At 39.0% G+C, this 15,705-nt stretch overlaps 1 long non-coding RNA gene across 1 annotated transcript in view; it reads right to left on the bottom strand.

Annotated features, from left to right (window-relative positions):
• Positions 1-7,574: 7,574 nt before the first annotated feature.
• Positions 7,575-15,705, bottom strand: part of LOC137774583 (uncharacterized) — a 288,787-nt gene continuing 280,656 nt past the window's right edge. Inside the window, exon 4 of the long non-coding RNA XR_011075902.1 lies at positions 7,575-7,658. This is a non-coding gene — a long non-coding RNA (uncharacterized lncRNA). The remainder of the gene's footprint in view (positions 7,659-15,705) is intronic.

The raw sequence follows: 15,705 nt of genomic DNA, 5'->3' as shown, positions 1-15,705 counted from the left end.
ATCCCTTTCTTTGAAAAAACTAAAATGATGGCTTGAAATTTTCAAAAGCAATCTTTAGAGTAATAGAAAATATAGATTTTTAAACTTAAATTGCACTTTCAACTGTGAAATTTTTTGCTTTTATAGTTATTCCTACTAGACCATATTTTGTTTTTAATCTATACTACCACAACTTGCCAAAAGATTTGCAGGCAATTTCAATATTTCTTAAAAGGACAATTGAATACCCCAAGTGAAAAGATTATAGAGACTAATGTTGAGTATTAGCATATTAATAGTGTAGGCTCCATGAAAGATAGATAGAATCCAACACGTACCCTTAATGAGATACCCCTTTTTCCAAGGTATGATGGTAATGAGTGAGGAATCTGCAGAATGATTTGTCCAGTGGCTGCTTTTCTAAAGTCTCAGAGAACACAAATGTCAAACTGATATAGCACATCCTGACCCCACCAAGATGACACAAGATGTAGAAGGGAGATCTCAGGAAACCGAATTGTAGCGACGCAAACACTTCATTCAACAGGTTCAAGAAGAGCTGGTAACTAGGAAGGACAGCTAAGCATTCAAAAGCATGTCTATTGAACACATTTCTGATTTAGATTTGCATTAAAACCATGAGATTCTTATTTAGAATTTCATATATTGTGAGCTATTTCCCTTCTCATTTAGCATTATGTCTCATTTCAGATGACCTTTGTTTCCTGAAGTAAATTAGAGATGAAATTATTTCTTCCCAATTAGCATCAATGAAATGACATCTACTTAGATTTGCTACCCTGGCAAACCCTACTCTTCAGGGGAAGTGCAACATGGCTTTAGTGGTTTGATTAATCGTTTTCTTTTTCTGCCATGTGTATGTAAGTGTGTGTGTATGCGCACATGTGACACGTAGATTTCGGATTAGGTTTTCAAACAGCGATGCATTGTCTCTTCTCTTCTGTGCTGCCTCCAGGGATTAGCTAAAGGGACACAATTGCTAATAAAATTTCACACCAGTAAACTTGGCTTGAAGAGCTTCTGTAAAAACCCCACTGATTGTCATAGCATTCATTCATAAGAACGCACACCACTGAGCATACGTGGGACAGGATGTTTTGCTATGCCAAAAGCGAATATTCATGCTGTTGAATTTATGCATTTCCCGCTGCTCCTCCAAAGGCTTGTCTGCATGTTCAGGCAGGGGAGAGCTCACTCTGTGGAAAAATGTTCCTCTTCTGTTTGTGTCAAAAGGTCTGACCTGTACTCCAGTCCCCATTCAGAGGAAATTTGCAGACTATGTTAGATAATCTTTTTAAAAATCCACCAGGAAAGAATACTGGGTTAATTTTTGCTTAAAAAGAAAAGGGCTATAAAAAGCATATTAGGAAGGGAGAAAATGGTCTTAAAATGGAAACCAAAACAGGCATTTGGGAAAGATAAACGCAACATCCCCTTCACCCTCAGGAAATGAAATTTTTCTGACAGGGTCGGAGACTCTGCTTGGCAAACCTTCTTAAATTAATTACCTTCTTGACATTTTAAAGGAAGGTTTCAGATTGTAAATTTAACCCAGACAAAGCATTCTTTTTAATCTTGTCAGTATGCAAACTACTTTGCACTGCAGTCTGTGAATTATTTATCAGAGGAACGACCCCAAAGGGCGAAAGGAAAAAGCAGGCATGTTTGATCTGAGATTCTGCAGCGAGATGTAGTTCTTTGCCTTAGGTCTGTACCTGTTGCAACTACTTAACTTTTTCTGCTTTTGATGTTTTTAATACTCAGAGTATCCTTTGTCTCTGAGAGGAAGACGTTTGGTGCCAAATTATATATAGCTATACATATATAGTTTGGCAGGTTTTATATGGCAGCCACAGTTCGGATGGTGTGGGAAACAACTGGGCTTCTTTTCTATATACTTATATGCTAGGCAAGCCGCATCTTAACTGACTCTTGTGCCCATGTGAAATGCAGCCTGCAGAGATGGATTGGCAGGGAAACTAACTCTTCCAACTATCGATAAACTAGTGTACATAATATTTCAACAAACATCAGCAGGTTCTTTTAGAACTTAAAGAAAAAGTGAAATTTACAATGCCTGGAAGCTATAAAACAAAGCTGTGGTTTTAGTTCTAGACTTAAGTATTCTCAGATTAAATGATTTGGGATCAAGAACATCCATGCAACGGGATATGCTTATTAGTTCTAAAACATTATATGGTAGATGTAGAACTGCCCTAGAACAGCAGCACATAAAGTCATAGAGAATAGTGTCTGGGGCCTCCCCAGAGTTTGCAGAGTGATGGCAAACCTCAACTTCGAAAAACATCCCAATGGCTTAGTTCCTAGGAGACTGGATGAATGCATAGATCACAATGTCTTATTTGATAAGTCTTTGCCCTGCTACCACCTCTTCTCAGGAAATCCCTGGGCTTCCCTTGAGAGAAAAGAAAAAGATGCAATATCACTGCCCCTCCTCCTGCCACGTGTGGTCATTTCACTTTGAACAGACATCCCCCGCACAAATCAAAGACTAGGATATCCCTGGCAATTGTAAATGAAAACTCACAACACACAGCTATATTTCTGCATGAGAGACTCCTCCAAAATTAATAAAAGAAATAAATGTAATAACTGAAGTAAAATTTTAAAGTAGACACAGTTTTTCACTTAATTCCCAAGCTATGTAGGGCTTATCTATCCCCCTTCGAAAGTAGATTTGTCATCATAATAGCTGCCATTTGTTGTGTAATTACTACGTTCCACTCCCTTGCAACTCACCTATGAAGTAGGTCTTACTGTCCTCAGCCCACTCCTCCCTCTTTTTTTCTACAGCTGTGGAAACTGAGGCTTAGAAAGAGATTAAGTTTCAAATGATCCTGCAGCTAATAAGGCAGAAATTCAAAGCCAGATCTCCAGGACCCTAAATTCCATATGCTCTGCCTCTCTAAATATGCAGTGTGATCTTAATTCCATTTGCTTGCCTGCAATTCTTCTCTTTATGCACATTGAAAGCTGGTAGAAGTGTGATAAACGTAACATAAAGAGCTGCACTTTATAATTTTTTTGGTCATGCTAGATTTTTCAAGCTTGTATTCGTATCTTAACAATCTGTTGTGTGCAGTGTATTTAAACCAAACAAATTAAAGACGGCATATAAATTTGAGTTTCAGCGAACATGTTTTCTAGAAGAATTAGGTAGGCACCTACCACAGAGATAGCATGCAAACAGCAGTGAGTAAATTGATATTTGTTAGTCTGTGCTCTCTCAGATACACAGAGGATTTACCTACTTAATAGGACTTATAAGAACAAATCCCCTGAGCGTGAATGAGGGAAACTGGACACTGAGGTTTATCTTTTCATAGAGCTGTCACACATACTAATTCAAGGACCACAAATGTCCTTTCTGTTTTTTGTTTTTGTTTTTATCATTCCTCTTTCACTCACCTCTTGAATAAGCGCCAAATGCAGAGCACTTGATCCTCCATGCCAAGGTCATCTTCACCTGGGTGAACCTGAACTGTAAAGACCAGACCCAGGGAAGATGTCCTTTTAGAGTCACGACATATCAGATTTTCAGAACTGGAGGAAACATAGAGATCATCTAGCCCAATCTTTTATTTACTAGGAAGTGAAGAGACAAGTACTAGGCTGCCCACCGTGTCTGAGTTAGAGCAAGGACTAACTAGGCCACACATGTCTTGAGACTCATGGTGGCTTTAACTGAGACAGAACTTTTTAAAAAATGTTACCTGGAACCTAGATTAGTCAGGATTCTCCAGAGAAACAGAACCAATAGAATATAGAATATATATGTATACATATATACGTGTGTATATATATATGTATATATGTATAAAGAGATTTGTTATAAAGAATTGACTCATGTGATTATGGAGGCTGACAAGTCCCAATATCTTCAGGTGAGTCAGCAAGCTGGAGACCCAGGATAACTGATGGTATAGTTCCAGTCTGGCAGGCTCAAGACCCAGGAAAAGCTTATGTTTCAGTTTTATTCCTAAGACAGCGGGAAAAAAAAACATGTCCCAGTGCTGAGGCAGTCAGGCAGGAAGAGTTCTCTCTTACTCTGGGGAGGATCAGCCTTTTTGTTCTATTCAGGCCTTCAACTGATTGGACAAGGCCCACTCAGATTAGGGAGAGCAATCTGCTTTACTCAGTCTACTGATTTAAATGTTAAGCTCAGCCAAAAACACCCCCACAGAAGCACCCAGAATAATTTTTGGCTAACTATCTGGGCATATTGTGGTAAAGTCAAGTTGACATATAAAATTAATCATCACATCACCTAAGCTGAGGATTGTATTCTATTAATTCACATATCTGCTAGGGACTGGTTCTTTTAATTATAAGTTAAAAGAAAAGCAATTCAGATATTCAGAAAATACTGTAATTATTGGTAAAGCAAAAAATAAGCAGATATGCTTGTATTTATCTGTTAAAAACTTACCAGTTCTGTGGAGGGGTCAATTTGCACTTAACAAAATCCTCAGTGGAACTGAGGCCTCTTCGCAACATCCAGCAAGGAGCTGAGGCCTCCTGCCAACAGCCAGATGAGAGTGAACCATCTTGGAAGCAGCTTCTCCAACCCCAGAAAAACCTTCATATGACTCAGCCCCTACTGAGCTTTCCACTGTAATTGACTATAACAGGAAAGAGCCCGAGTCAGAACCATCTCACTAAGCTTCTCCCACACTTCTGATCCACAGACACTGTGAAATAATAAATATTTGTTGTTTTCAGCTTCTGAGTTTGGGGGTAATTTGTTATGCAGTAATAGATAGCTCATATATGTGAAGTCTAAATTGCCCCTATAATAAGACTTCTTTTGTCCATAAACTATCATTTGCTTACTGTAGGTTATGTTCATAATTTATGGGTCATGTATTTTTAAGCCAAAATAGACTTATGTCTGTGGCTATAGTAATAACACAATCTTAATATTTGTAAACTATTATTTTCTTCCTAGAATATCACTGAGCACAAGTGATAAAATTGTTTTTTGATATTTTGGTGAACAAATTGCCCTGTTACAATAGCTGAAGCTTGAAAGTTGCTTTGATTCACTTTAATCTTACATCTTTTTGTTTTTTCCGGTTGTGATGTTACAGTTTTATGAGAAAATATAAATGATGGCTAGTACTTTCATTCTTTTTTTACTTGCAAACCCAAGGATAAGTTAAAAGCGCAATTAATTCTTCTAAATAAACTCTCTACTATAAAAAATAAACATTATCTATAATTATTTCTCCAAGTTTGAAAATGATTCTACTTTTCGCATCAACTCATTTAAATTTTTGTCTTCTCTTAACTCATCTATTCATTCTACATTAAGATTCGTTTAATTGATCTTTTATTCTCTGTGCAATTCTACATTTTTATTCTTGTCTAACTACTCTCTATCCTTACCTCTTTCCTGATGTTTTTATTCTACCTCTCCACCAAGCTCTAGCCCCTCCCTTCTCTTTACTTCAGCTGCACTTATAATGTAGCTCCTTAAAAGTAAAATACAATATTGTTTATATCTACTTCCAATTATTTCAACTATGTCACTCTTGTCTCTCAAACAAGACTGCATGCCCTTTCTATGTTTTCTTCTTTTTATGCTTTTGATGCCTAACCCAGTGCTTGCGCACAGGAAGCGCTCAGTAAAATTATGTAGCATTGTATTTATTTCCTTCTCCCAGTGTTCCTTGCCTCCTAGTATCTTACTTTCTGCTTTTGAGAAGAGCCTATCTGGCACTAAGCACAGCTGCAAAGAAAAATAAAAGAGCAATAGACAGGATGCAGGGAGTTATAGAAACAGACACTAGCAAGAAGAGACATGGCCATAGAACTCTCATGCCTTTTAAATGTATTCCTGAATACATGTTAGCTCCAGGGACACAAAACCATTGAGTCTCCTCTCTTTTTTATTTTTTCTTTGACCGTCATATTGACAGAGTAGAAATATATAGGCAGTGTCACTGCCTTGTTTCAGTAAAGTTAGTGCTTAAGGTTTCCTCATATCTACCCAGCCAGCTGAGTTTCATCATTGTCTTATACTTGACTGTATATTTATGCACCTTTTAGAATCTCAATGTTTCCCAAATGCCCACAGCAATATATATTTTTCTGACATGTTCTATTGTCTGTAATAGAGTTGGCATATAGTGGTGGATGGCTTTACCTTCTGTATGTGTATTTGTTCATTGCTCTTCCTAATCTAGCATTCAGTATTTATTTTTCATCATTGACAGTTGACTGCTCTGTCTCAAATATTTGAGAAAGAGAAAAAGTGAGAGAAAAGTAGGCAAGAACTGCTGATAACCCAGGCTTAGGAGTGTTAACAGTGATTATTTCTCAGAGGAAATGCAAGAATGAGGAGGATGGCAAAGATATACAGGGCAGGGTCAGGGGAGAGTCCATATCCCCTACTCGTTACTACCAAAAAAGAAGAGTCTTTTTTGGTAGTTGTTCAGATTTGCTTGGCTCTAGAATAATATAGACACATGAGTATTGGGTTTGGTTTAATTATTTTCTCTAAATCTGCCTTTGCTGGGTCATTTGTCTCCTCTATAGCTTGTTAGATAATCAGCTTTCTTTCTTAAACTCTTCACCTTCAAAAAATATTTGTAAACAGTATGAAATAGAAAGAAGAAAATTAGAGAGCAAAAAGTGGTGTGAGGAGCAAACATGTAAATATTTTACTAAAATAAGTGAGATTTGTGGGGACAGAGAACCATAAGGCAATAGGAGTACAGTGGGCTTATCAATTTACTTTACTTAGGGATTTGTGCTGTGTCTTAAAGAATGAGTGCTAGTTTTCTAGATGGAGAAGAAAGAGAAGTCCAGTCAAAGGGACATGGCAAGTTCAAAGAAAGGTGAGTAATTGGGTATGGCTGGGGCTTAATGTACATGATGGGTAGTAGTGGGTGGGAAAAGATTCTAACAGGGTATATTCAGACTAGATTGAGAAAAACTTTGTACTCATCCACTCATTCAAAAATATTTATCGAGGATCTACTATGTGCACTGTACTAGATGAACACACAAACACACACACACACACTTTGCCTGAGATAACATATTTTATCCTCCCTATGTTCGCATGTCTTATTTATGTGCTTCTATTATAGCAAATATACTACATTATCATGTTGGATTTGGGGATCTTTCTTCCTCACTGAAGACTGAGCTTTTTAAAGGTGAGGATCATATCCTTATATTGTATATTTTCATATCTCCAACATGTAATACAAAGAATAGTAAATAGTATATAAATATTTATTATCGAATCATAACCACCTATAACTTAAATGGATGACTACTCAGGCCCAACTAATAAAATAAGATAGTGATAGGAAACAGATTTCAACTTATCAACTCCAGTAAATTACTCATGCTGCCTGGAGCTTTTGTGGGAAAGGAGATCATGATCCCATCTAACCTCAGTAAGAAAGAGTTCCATCATTAAGTAGAGACTTCCACCGTGACACAAGAGGCAATGGCGGCAACACAATTATTTTCTATCCATGAACTAGGCTGTATTCTCAGTAAGGTAATCATTTACTCACTCACCAAATATTCATCATGCATCTGGCGCTGTTGCTAAGCATCAGGGGACGGGACATGGAGACAATGGGCACACAGCCCCTACCCTCAGGGATCCCAGAGATCTGGAAAGTAAATGATGTGACAACACCTGTAATTTACTCAATTGTATAATAATAGTTTGCTAGATATGAGGTCATGATGATTGTGGTAAAAAAGAAACTGGAGAGTATATATGCCATCTCTTATATGTCTCAGGTTAGAAAATGTGTTAACCAGCACTCAAAGGAATTCCAGTCCCCAGTATGGATAATTACATCCTGCTGTCATTGTTTAATGAAATCATTCATTCATTTAACATATTTATTGAATGCCTACAACGTCTCAGTCTATATGCTAGACACTGGATAGACTATAGGAAGTAAAATAATCTAAACAGAGACAAATAGTAAACAAGTGATTATACAACAAAATATGTAATTACAAATTATGATGAGTGAAAGCATCCCAATCTGTTTCTTTAGTCATATCAAATAATCTTCTGAATGCAATTTTGATCCCTAGGTTGACTCCTTTCACAAGGTAGGAATGCATTAACCATTTATGTAAATATTACATTCTATTTTTCTCTGTCACAGTAATGGTGTATACCAATCAGTCTCACATAGTCAGTGGTTATGCATCAGTTCTCCAGAGCCCAGAAACCTGTGGGCTTCACCTGTATTATTTTGATCTCCAAGTCAGTGCTGCCCAGAGGTACATTGTTTTAATGGCCAATCTCCCTCTTGACATCTTTTAGCTGTTTTGAAATCTACATTTCTCAAAAGCCTAACCTCTTACCAAAACACAGAAAAAAAAAATTCTACTAAATTTTATTTGCAAAAATTAAATGCAATAGAAAAGAGCTCCGAAATAAAGAAAAAAAATATATATATAGACTGATGATGTTCACTAACTAAACATTCATTAATACTATATAATATTCCTTTTGTCATAAAACCCTCGTGATCTTAAAAATTCATTGAAAAGTATACTCTACCATCTAGGATTGTTTCACATTCCATTTTGCAAGGAATCATTTCCCATGAAATTTTCACATCATTTTTCATGTAAGTTTTTTTTTCGTTTTTTATTCTTGTTGTTTAGTGTTTTATACAAATTTTATATTTTATACTGCCTGTGCCCTCTGTCCTTTTCATAGGCCCACTGCTGCTGCCTACATACTATTATTCCATCTCAAGGTCCAGCTATATTCAACATGATTATGATGTAGCCTCCCTCACTAAAATAACTCTTCCTTTATTCATCTACTTTTTTGTGATGGGTGTTATAAAAAGAGGAGTTAAGTGAAAGCAACTGAGGATCACAGAATCTTGAGATTGTTAGCTTGCCACCAAATCCAGCCTCCCAACACCCTGTAAAAGTCCCCGTTCGGAAATGTCCATGCAGAACTAGAAAATCACTTAAAGCCAGAGTCCCAGCTCAGCTGACACTTGGCCGTGTAACTCTGAGTAAGTCAGTCCTGTGGTAGGATTTAGTTCCTTTTTATACCTGTTTCAGAAGCTTGTTGTTACAACATGTGCAGAAGTGCCTTGTAAACTATAAGGAACTCTACCAGTGCAGGGGCGGACTGGGAGCTCCATTTCTCCTGGGCAGTCCCATCAGACAGTTAGCGACGTCCATAGTAACACAGAAGACAGAGCACAGGCTCTGGGGCAAATAACTTGAATCTCCATTTAGTCCCTGCATGGTCCTGGACAAGTAATATAACTCCCTTCACCCTTGGTTTCCTCATCAATCAGGGTTATAGAGCCCAACTTGGGGAGGGGCTAGTATAAGAAATGTACAACTTTTCAGATGATAGACTGATGTTCAGTAAATGTTTTGTGTTTTTGTTGTTTGATTTTGTTTTTGCTTTATAACTGCTGGGAGTGGTTTCTGTAATAACCCAGAACAACCCTAAATCCCCTTTCACATGGTAGCCCCTCAACTAAGGGCAAGAAGCTACTATGACCCTCCCATCCATTTTCCCAACAAACAATTCCTCTTTCTTAAATTGTGCCCCCCTCCCAACCTCCCATCAAGATTCCTGGGTCCCTCCCTGTTCCACCCCATTTCTGGGCTTTCTCCAGCCTGTCTTCATTCCCTTACAAAGAGCGACCTAAGGCTACCTTCCAGTCTGCTGTAGCAGAAGTGTTTTTGCTTTCTGGTGGTAATTACTTCTGCTGCATCTGTGTTTACTTTAGAACCTGTGGCTAAGGTAATTAGCTGACAGCTGGCTAAGGCTTAGGTAATAATGTGCCTGACATTTTAGGTATCTCTTTTCTAGAAATCATTTTTTTACTTTATTTCACTTACACAGTCAACAGACAGTAATGGCAAATCGTCCCTGTGTGGAACACAATTAGGATTCATTTGCATCTGGAAGATCTGCTTTTTAAAATGTGGTTGGGTTCAGAATGACCGCTTCTACGCATAGAGTGCTTTTTTTTTTTTTTTTTATTGGCTGCGTTGGGTCTTCATTGCTGCACACAGGCTTTCTTTAGTTGTAGCTCATGGGCTCTAGAGCACAGGCTCAGTAGTTGTGGCGCCCAGGCTTAGTTGCTCCGCGGCATGTGGGATCTTCCTGGACCAGGGCTCGAACCCGTGTCCCCTGCATTAGCAGGCGGATTCTTAACCACTGCGCCACCAGGGGAGTCCCCATAGAGTGCTTTTTGAGTGCAGTGCTTTTTCATTTATTCACTACTGAGGGCCTGCTATGTATAGAACCCTGGGCTAGGGTGCTAGGGACAAGCAAAACTATAACATCACCCTTTTCCTCGAAGATTTTGAAATTTGAAGAAAGGCGGGCAAACAAACAGGTGTCCACACCAAGTGTTGTGGGGATGTAAATGGGGGGATGGCGAGCATTCAGGAGGAAACCCATGAGCAGAGTCTTGAAAGGAAAATAGATATGTAAATATTTACTGGGCATACTAGAGGATCCAACAGAGAACTTCCTTCTGGACTGAGAAGTATAAACAAAAGTATGAAGATTTTATATGCTCAACACAACATGATTAGTTGACAATCAGAAGACAAGACTAGAGTAAAGCAAGCAAGGCATCTAGGGTGTGCAATATTTAAGGAGGCACTGCAAGTACAGGGTTAGCCAGAAGCCTTCAGAAATGACACCCCACTTGCACCACCCTGAGACTGAGTGCCTCCTTAAATTTTGTACCTGGGCACCTCTCCCTTACCTCACCCTAATCCCAGCCCTGATATATTTAAGAATTTGTGTGTATCAATAGAACCTGTAAATTATTGAAGCAATGCTTTAGAACTCCAAGTATTTACTGACTTATTTAAGCCCAGAGGTGATGGACTCTCCAAGCAATTCTTACACTTCTCCCAACAAGAAAGCCCGTGCCTGGTCTCCTCTAACCTAATCAGAGAAGCTCACTTTAGAGAAATGGAGCAAAAGAAAACTAAACTTCCAAGCACCCATACCCCCAGTCATTTGATATATGATAGCTTACAATCATCCATTTTCTTTACAACTAAAAAAGTTATTTATATCTAGATGATGTAAATTGTCTGTAGGGGGACTTCCCTGGTAGCACAGTGGTTAAGAATCTGTCTGACAGTGCAGGGGACACGGGTTCGAGCCATGTTCTGGGAAGATCCCACATGCCACGGAGCAACTAAGCCCATGCATCACAACTACTGAGCCTGCGCCCTAGAGCCCGTGAGCCACAACTACTGAGCCCACGTGGCACAACTACTGAAGCCCGCGCGCCTAGAGCCCGTGCTCCGCAACGAGAGAAGCCACCGCAATGAGAAGCCCCCACACGGCAACAAAGAGTAGCCCCCGCTCATGCAACTAGAGAAAGCCCACGCGCAACAACAAAGACCCAACGCAGCCAAAAATAAATAATAAATAAATAAATTTATTTTAAAAAATTAAAAATTAAAAAAATAAATTGTCTGTAGGGAGAGGGTGATTTGGTACTCAGATCTAAAACACAAAATAGTTAGTGAAGCCCTTTATTCTTGTGACTAAAAATAAAGATTTTTATAGAAGAGAGAATAAAAAGACATATCTGTGAAGCAGCTCCAAAAATGGGGTGGGGGGAGGGTGTTGATGAGTCTGAAGTTACACAAGCCTGTATATTGAGACACAGGAATTATCTCAATGGCTTAGTCAGGGTAAATGATAAAATCTTATAAGATTACTGAAAGAGTAGAAATCACACAATTAGGTGATTGAAGAGCAAGCCTGAATAATAGCAGCTGTGTAATGCTATAGGCGTACCACCTGATGGGATAACAAATATAATGTATCATTTCTATTCTTCAGCTACTCCTATGTCATGATTGCCTAAGGACAATCATGTGAGATTTCCATACGTTTTCCAGTTCACCCCATTGAACATCAGTGATTCGTTAAGTGGAGCTATTATTCGCATCTGACACTGTTCAAATTTTGTTGCTTCACAGCTTGTGTTCATTAACATATTTATATATACATAGGATATTTTTTCCAAAAAGTTGTAATAGCTTCAGAACTGTATTGGACGTACCACTGTCGCACCTTCCCAATGCAGTCTCCACCTCTTCCCCACCCTCTCCTACATCCTCAAAGCCTGTCATGGCTCCAGACCTTTTGTTCTATACCCTTAGGACCCTGCTTTCCTGTCATAGAATAAAACCCACTGGTGGAGCTGGCACTGACCTTGTTGACCATGGTACTGTGGCACACAGTACTGCATCTGGCACATTATAGGTTCTTAATAAGTACCTGCTGAACAAACTGTGCATAGATGTCTATGTTATTATGTATCATGGGGTGAGGATGTGTGTCTCTCTATTCCCAACTCAGCAGCCAGGGTGATGCTTTACAACATGAGTGGGATCATGTTCCCTCTGATTAGAACTCTCCAAGGGCCTCACATCTCACTCAGAGAAAGAGCTCAAGCCCTCACAGTGATTTATGAGCCCTGTGTGATCCAGCCTCCATAAGCCCTCTGGCCCCATCCCCCTTTTACTCTCCTCTTCAGTCACAGTGACTTCCTTGAGGCCTTTTTTTTTTTTTTTTTTAATGTGCCAGGCATGCAGCCTCTTCAGTGCCTTTGCTAGAATTTTTCCCTCAAATTTCTTAGCATTCACTGGCACACTCCTGCACCTTTCTGAGCCTTTTCTCAACTCCCACCTTCCCAGTGAGGCCTCCCCCATGGCTGGTATTCCCTGTATGTGCTCTTCCCCACATCCTCATGCCCTTTATCCTTCTAAAATACTGTATAATTTACTTATTAATACTATTTAGTTTCTTAACTCTCTTTCCCTGTTAGAGGTTAAGCTCTTCAGGGCAGGGATTTCTATCTGTTCTGTTTGGTGATCCATCCCATGTGCCCAGAACCATGCCTGAAACATAAATATTTGTTGAATTCATGATTCACAGATCACTGCTGAGTAAGTGCTTCCAAATTTGATTTAATATTTTATAAATTATGCACCTTTTCCTTGTCTTGCTTAATCCCAACCACAACATTTGGTGATAGGTACTGTTATTATTATCCTCATTTTTAGATAAAGAAATTGAGCCTGAGAAGTTGAGTGGCTTGCCCTTTGAACCTCCCATAGCAGGTCAGTTCTCTGTGGTTCTGAGACTCAGAACTGGAGGCCAGTCTATAACATGTGTCTTCAGCCCTTCCAACAATCCTGCAAGCTCCTAATCCCCTATATTAAATTCCACCCTACTTAAAATATCTAAAACAGCTTCTATTTCTGTGCTGAACCTGATGGATAAGCCTTCAGATCACATCATGAAAACTAGATCCTCCTTCTATGCCATTCAATTCAACAAATGGTTTTCTAAGCTCTCACCTTTAGGTCCATGACTACAAAGGCAAATATACAATAACACATAACAACAATAGTTGAGATTAATCCCATGTACAGAATTTGGAAAGCCCTGGCCCTTTTCAGATCGCTCATCATTCAGAAGAGCTCCAGGGACTGTTTCACATGTGCTTCCAAATGCCATCTCCCATTAACCACTGGAAGCTTTCTCTTCCCTGTGACTGCCCATAACCACATGAAAGCAACCCTGATGTTCCCAGCCCAGGTTAAAAATGGATAAAGTGCCAGGGTGGAGCTGTGACAGACACTGCCATCCACAAGAAGTGGTTTCTCCTCCATTCCACTCTCCAGGGAGGAGAAAATACTCACGTGTACTGCACTCCAGAGTCATAAAGCAGCACTAAGAGAAGTATAATGAAATTAGCCAAGAGTCATGGAATCATCTGCCAAATGACGGTTGTGAGATTTTAAAACACTTATTTACCACTCTGAGCCTCAATTCCTTCATCAGTAAAACAAACTAAAACATTTACATATATTTAATTCTGATTAAAACTGAGAGATATTCCCATTTTACAAGGGAGGAAAACTGATAACTACTATTACTATTACTATTGCTTTTGCTGTTGCTATTACTATTACTACTACTGCTACTATTATCATCACCATTGCCTTATACCCTCATGTTTCTCAGATATTCAAATGATATAGATCTCTTGCTTTGTTACAACTTCCCTCGGCTTTTAAGAGGTAAGCGGCCAGCCCTGAGCGGTGCTGAGTGAGACGCATTCTGAGTACTGCAGCCCCCAGCACGTTCAAAATAGTCTCTGCACTATCATTGTTCTCAGCCCAAGCTTGAGAATCTCCGTCCGCCTTTCCCAAGACCACGAGAACCTTGCCAAGAGTCTTCGTGGCCCCTCATGCTCATACACATCCCCCCATGACCCATAGCCTACTCCCTTATTCCTTTAGGTATGTCAGACATTTCTGAACTCACAGAAGGCATACAGAGAGGGCCATAGCATTCTGATACCCAGCACCAACACCTTTACTTTCCATAGATGAGTAAGACATGACCTGCTCACAGGAAGCCTATAACCTTATTATAAAGATGAGAAAAATAAATGTTAATTTTAGAAACTGAGCCTATGGAGGGATGGTATGGCATGTAAATAGCCATAGTGAGAACACATGCTCTAAAGTCTAGAAGACTCCAGTTTACATCTTTCCTCCGCTACATTCCAACACCAGGACCACGGGCAAGGGATGGAGACTTGCCAAGCCTCAGTCTCTTTACATGAAAAATCAGATATCGATGAGGATGAAATGAATGACTGTGTAGGGCACTAGGAATGTAGTAAGCTCTAAATAAACAGAAGCTCTTATTATTTTCACTTAGTTTATGAAAACTTCCTGTGGAGTTGAGTGGACACTTGTGATGTCCTGTAGGTTAAAAAATCTAAATTAAGTCACTGAAGAGAGAGTAGCCATCACTTAGATCAAGGATAATGGAAGGATTCACCACTTTTTAATCTTTTTTTTTCTTTTTGGCCATGCCCCAAGGCTTTCAGGATCTGAGTTCCCTGACCAGGGATGGAACCCAGGCCCACGGCAGTGAAAGCACTGCATCCTAACCACTGGACCACCAGGGAATTCCCAAGGTTCACCACTTTTAAATCTGTGGGCCATACGCTAGGAACTGTTCATGGCTGTACAAGTCATATATTAACATTTAGAGACCAAATCTTTGTAGCTTTTCTCATTACATATTGGTATCACGCCATCAAAAAGACATGTTACCTAGTGCAATGATAAATTACTTTTTCAACAGCTAATATCAAAATGTACTGCACACTGAACCCCACAAAATATTGATATGAGTTTATCATTAGTCAACATTTATACCTCAAGTAAATAAATTTAGGTATTAAATATAGTTTAAATTATTTACTCTATTATTCTTTCTCATGATAATACTATATTCCAGATGACTATATTTCTTTTCAATGTAATCACCCCCATTTGCAATTACATTTTGATGTTTTTTTCTGTTATGTAGACTTCAATTACCAATTCCAAACTTAGTTACTATAATTAGCCCACCACTATTTTAAATTTTTATCCATTTTTCTTCCTTTGTACAGACATCTGAGGGAGATAAGCTATTACTGATTTCGTCCTGTGAAGCTCCGAATTAAATACCATCAGAGTAGAGAAGATAGTTATAAAGGTAATTGCCTTCTAACACAGTCTTGCCCACCTGCTTTTGATTAAAATGTACAGTTTCCCTGGTGAACATTACAGTGACCCAGGTTCTAAGACTGAAATTCC

The sequence above is a fragment of the Eschrichtius robustus genome, chromosome 13 (assembly GCF_028021215.1).
Source record: "Eschrichtius robustus isolate mEscRob2 chromosome 13, mEscRob2.pri, whole genome shotgun sequence".
NCBI lineage: Eukaryota > Metazoa > Chordata > Mammalia > Artiodactyla > Eschrichtiidae > Eschrichtius > Eschrichtius robustus.
Note: the sequence above shows the minus strand (reverse complement) of the source record. Positions and strands in the feature narration are given on the sequence as shown.